The sequence below is a fragment of the Trachypithecus francoisi genome, unplaced genomic scaffold (assembly GCF_009764315.1).
Source record: "Trachypithecus francoisi isolate TF-2019V2 unplaced genomic scaffold, Tfra_2.0 Lachesis_group6, whole genome shotgun sequence".
Taxonomy (NCBI): Eukaryota; Metazoa; Chordata; class Mammalia; order Primates; family Cercopithecidae; genus Trachypithecus; species Trachypithecus francoisi.
In genome coordinates, this window is record NW_022681471.1 from 27,733,053 (window position 1) to 27,738,526 (window position 5,474).

The window sequence follows — 5,474 nt, forward strand, 5'->3', positions numbered from 1 at the left end:
GAAAAAAAAAATTTTTTAAACTAGAAAAAAAACCCAAAACCTCAGAGTTCCATGCTCTTAAGGTTTTTGACTTTGTATTGAAGCATGATATACACTTTAAAAAGTACATGTCATACATAAGTGTACGGCTTGATGACTGCTCGCAAGGAGAACATATCCATGTCAAAGAACCCAGACCGAGAAACAAGATGGCCACTACCCTGACATCTAGCAGCAGAAATTAGTTTCACCCGTTTTTCTGTTTTATTTAAATGAAATCGGCCGGGTGCAGTGGCTCATGCCTGCAATCCCAGCACTTTAGGAGGCCGAGGAGGGTGGATCACCTGAGGTCAGGAGTTCAAGACCAGCCTGGCCAACATGGCGAAACCCTGTCTCTACTAAAAATACAAAAATTAACTGGGTGTGGTGGTGTGTGCCTGTAATCCCAGCCACTTGGGAGGTCAGGGCACAAGAATCACTTGAGCCTGGGAGGCGGAGGTTGCAGTGAGCAGAGATCACGCCACTGCACTCCAACCTGGGCGACAGAGCGAAACTCTGTCTCAAAAAATAAAAATAAAAAATAAAAACAAGAAATCACTCTATATGTGCTCTTAGGTATTTGGCTTTCTTCCTCAACATTATGTTTGTGAGCTGCATCCATTTGTTTCTACACTCATTGTCATTGCTGTAGAGCATTACATTGTGTGAAGATACCACAAATTACTTGTTCCTTCTACCTTAATGGGCATTAGGGTTGCTTTTGGCTATAACAAATAGTTCTGCTCTGGGTATTTCTTGGGTATATGTCTTTAAAAACATCCGTAGGCTGCTGACTGGGATCTGAAAGTGGGATTACTAAGTCAGAAAGTATGTGTGTATTCGGCTTTGGTGGGTAAGCTGAGTTTCCCAAGTGGTTGTACCAATGTACCCTCTCCACCAGTAAAATATGAGTATTCTAGTTGCCAACAGTTAATATTTTCTGTCTTCTTAATTTTATTATTTTTTTATTTTTGTATTTGTTTTTAGAGACAGGGTCTCACTCTGTTGCTCATGCTGCAGTGCAGTGGTACGATCTCAGGTCACTGCAGCCTCCCACTCTTGGGCTCAAGCGATTCTCCCACCTTAACCTCCCGAGTAGCTGGGACAACAGGCGTACATCACCATGCCCGGCTACTTTTTTATTTTCTAGTTTTTTGTAGAGAAGAGGGTCTCACTCTGTTTCCCAGGCTGTTCTCAACTCCTGAGCTCAAGCATCCTCCCACCTCGGTCTCCCAAAATGCTGGGATTACAGGTGAGCACCACTGTGCCCAACCTGGAGTTGTTTATTTGTTTGATGTATTCTGGATGAGGGTTTTGTTGAAGATGTGTATTGTGAAGACCTGCCACATGTTGAGTATCCTTTCACTTTCTTAACAGTGTGTTTTGATGAACAGAAGTTTCTCACTTTAATATGGTTCAATTTGTCACATATTTGGTCATACTCAGCACTTTTTGTGTCACACTTAAGAAATCTTTGACTGTTGCAAGTTCACAAAGACACTCTCCTGTGTTTTTCTTCTAAAAGCTTTATGTTTTACCTTTCACATTTAGGTCTGCAGTTCGTCTGGAACTGATCTTTTTATATGATGTGTACTAAGGATTCATAGACTTTTTTTTTTCCATATGGGTACCAATTAACCCAGCACTTTTTGTTGAAAGGCCAATCCTATTCCCACTGCCCTGCCCTGTGGTGCTAGTGTATCTTTAGCTTCTCAAACACTTGCTAACTCTCTGATTTGGTGTTGGAAGTGTTAATGGGTTAAAACAGTTCAGACCCCAGTTATCAATCAAACACTTATCTAGGTGGTGTTGTGAAGGTGTTTTGCAGATGTGATTAAAGTCCTTCATAATTGACTCTAAGTATGGAGATTGTCCTAGATCATCTGTGCAAGCCTCAACCAATCAGTTGGAAGGATTTAAGAGCAGAGCTGAGACTGCCCTGAAGAAGAAGAAATTCTGTCTGTGGATTGCAGTTTGGGCCCACATCCAAGAGTTCCTGCATGCCCTTCCTGATGACCTGCCTTATGGATTTTGGACCTCCCCAGTCAGCCCCCACCACCACATAAGCCAATTCCTTGCATAGATATCTTAATATGTATCTCCTACTGGTTTTCTTTCTCTGGTGGAACCCTGACTGATACATGCCTCCATCTCCCAACAAGATCCAAATGGTTTTAATAGTAAATTCACTAGCCATTCACCACAGACTAGGTAAGAGGGAACCCTGACTAATGGGAATGGATGGAAGAGGAAAATGAGTCTAATCTCAATCATGAACATAGATTAAAAAAAAAAAAAAAAACTCTACGAAATCTTAGCCAAGTAGCCATATTCAAAAGATCTATGCCATGACCAAGTTCATGTTGGTATACACTGCAATTGCAAACCAAGTCTTGCCAGGCCAACTCATCTTAATGGAAATGAAGAAATTCAGTTGAGAACGGTGGCAGACCAACATCAAACTTCTGAATGAAATGCACTTTAATTCAATATCCTCATCCTTGAATGTCTTCATATCTTTACTATCCTTGGTACTTTCATGCCCCAGGACCCAAAGCTGAGAACCAGCTTGAGGAAGTATCCTGGGCCCACAACTGATTTGGTTCCACCCCTACATCTCTTTCCTAAAACTCCCTGTCTCGCTGTGTCCACCTCACTCAGAAGCAGTAGTCCTCAATCCTTGGAGCACACCTGAGTCTGCAGGGATACCTGTTAAAAATGTGAACTGTCTCCTGGGGCAGGTTAGTTGACCCAGTGGACTCATGTCTCTGAAAGGTTCCAGCTGACTTGCATTGGTGTCCAGGCTCACCCACTTTCCAGCTGTGTGGCTTTGGGCAAATGACCTCCCTGCTCTGAGACTCAGCATCCTCCTGTGAACCATATAGCCTCCCTAGCCCAAAGGGGAGGGAAGAGTCACAGCTCCTTTGCCCACCAGGCAGGGTGCCGCATGGTGGTAAGGGCAGCAGCCAGTGGGGAGCAAGGGAAGATATCCTTTGGGCAGCCTGGGTCCAGGAAACACAGCTCTGCCTTGGTCAGCCCCAGGAGGAGCCGCACTTCTGTCAGGCTCTCAGCAGGGTCATCAGGAGCCGCCAGGCTAAGTTTACATCCCCCTGAAAGAAAGACAGCCATGGGGCATTTCCTGCTGGGGACTGGTGAAGTCCTTGCTCTCCTTGCAAGCAGCCAAACATTCAAAGTGAGGCTGCCAAATTTAAGTCATCCTCTGATCCTTCTAGAAATATCCTACTAAAAGCCAATCACATGTTTTCTTTCAAATGTGTCATTTTGCACAGATGTTTAAACTCTGGCATAAGCAGCAGGTTGCATCAGCCTCTCTTATATCTAAGGCCTGCAGGATCCCAATAATTTAATGTTGGCCAAAGGAAGAAAGCCTCCTTACAAAGTGGCAGAAAGAAAAGGATCAAGACCTCAAGAGGTTTTTCTCAGGACACCTACTAACAGAAGCACTGTGCATCATGCCCAGCATGTAGTAAGCCCTCAATAAATATTAGCTTTATTATTAGTATTGTTAGCACAGCTCCCACGAACAGTCCCTGATGCCGCATGTAAGTGGCTAATTGAGCAATTTGAACCCAGTGGGTAATAATCTTGGAAGTTAAGAGTCCAGGTTCTAGAGTAAGACAGCCTAGGTCCAAATCCCAGCTCCACCACTCACTAGCCCTTCCGTGCCTCAGTCTCCTCATCTGTAAAATGAGGATAATAATAGTATTTATGTCATAGGGCTGTAGCAAGGATGGAATGAGATGTTTTCAGTAGAGTGCTTGGGACAGCACCTGACATAAAAAGCATTAAGTCAACATGGACCCTCAAATCACCCCCTTCAGCTGAACTTTGTCAAATCGGCCTTGCCCCTCTATTAACAGAATCTTGAGCAAGTTTCAGAAGTTACTGGTGTCTTGCAGTTGTTAAAACTCAGATCAGATTAAAATGCCAATCTCAGACTCAGTTTCATTCTTCCCTACCCAATGCAGTGCAGCTTCCCTGAGCCCTTGGCTGCTCTGAGACCCTCCTGCCACCCTACCCTGTTTGGGAAAATGAAAGGACACTGGCGCCGGGCGTGGTGGCTCACGCCTGTCATCCCAGCACTTTGGGAGGCTGAGGCGGGCGGATCACGAGGTCAGGAGTTCGAGACCAGACTGGCCAACATGGTAAAACCCCATCTCTACTAAAAATACAAAAATTAGCTGAGTGTGGTGGCGCATGCCTGTAATCCCAGCTACTCAGGAGGCTGAGGCAGGAGAACTGCTTGAACCAGGACCTGGGAGGCGGAGGTTGCGGTGAGCTGAGATCATGCCATTGCACTCCAGCCTGGGCAACAAGAGTAAAACTCTGTCTCAAAAAAAAAAAAAAAAGACCTGGCTGTCTCATGGGAAAGGGGGAGGAGTGGGGGAAATATGTGAGCGCTTTTGAAGGTTCTTTGAGACTTGAGTAGGTTTCTGCTCCTTGCCTCAGAGGCATCTTAACAAAGTGACTCCTGACACCTTCCTGTAGGCTCCTTTCACGTGGGGGATCTCTTTGAGGGGAGCTGGTTGAAGCTCCTTCCTGGCCTTCTCTGATCATCCAACACACACCCAAGCATTCCCATGCTGTCTAGGTGATGTCATGCCCTCCTGTGGCCTCAAGGGGCCATCACTAGCTGCCTCTGCCCCACAAGCTTGGCCTCTACCCTGGACGGGTCCTCTGAGCCCCCGCCCTGTGATGTCCTCGTGTCAGCCCATCTTATCCACTTGGTTGCCACACAGGGCCCCAGCCTCACTGTCTCCCAAGTGAAAATCAGATCTCTACCCTATTCCCTTCCCCCAACTGTTGCCAGTGGAGTTTCTAATTCCTGAATAAAAGATTTGTGCAAGTAACTAAGACCAGCAGGCCCCTCTGTCTCTCCTTCCCAGCCCAGGCTCCCATTGGGCAAAGCTCATTCCTCGCTATGATGCACACCAAACACCTGTCCTTCAATTTGGGGCTGGGGCAAACAGTTTAACTCTCCAGTCTTAGGAGGAGAGGTCTTCCTTGTCGAAGATGGGAGTGGAGGCCAGGGAACAGGGAGATGAATGTATATCCCAGCTACGTAGGAACATTTCTGCTGGTGCAGGAAACCTACATCAAAGTGGCCACAAGATGAGCTAATAGAAGATGGATAAACATGAGTCCATATTTACTGCACTTTATGTGGAATCTTGACCGTGTAGGGAGGGAAGGGCCTGCCTGTGCCATTCTCCTGCTCCCACCCCTTTTTCCCAAGCTGAGCAGGAGCCCCCTTGGGTCTTGGGATTGAGTTTGTAGCATTTTAGATTCTTATCTCTTCCTTCTATTCTTTTGAAGTACATGATGACACTCTCTCCTTCCTCTGCCTTTTCCTCTGGGGAAATATAAGAAAGCAATAAAGACTTACTTGTCTGGAAAAAAACTGAGTCCAACTTTTACAAGTAGAGAATAAACTA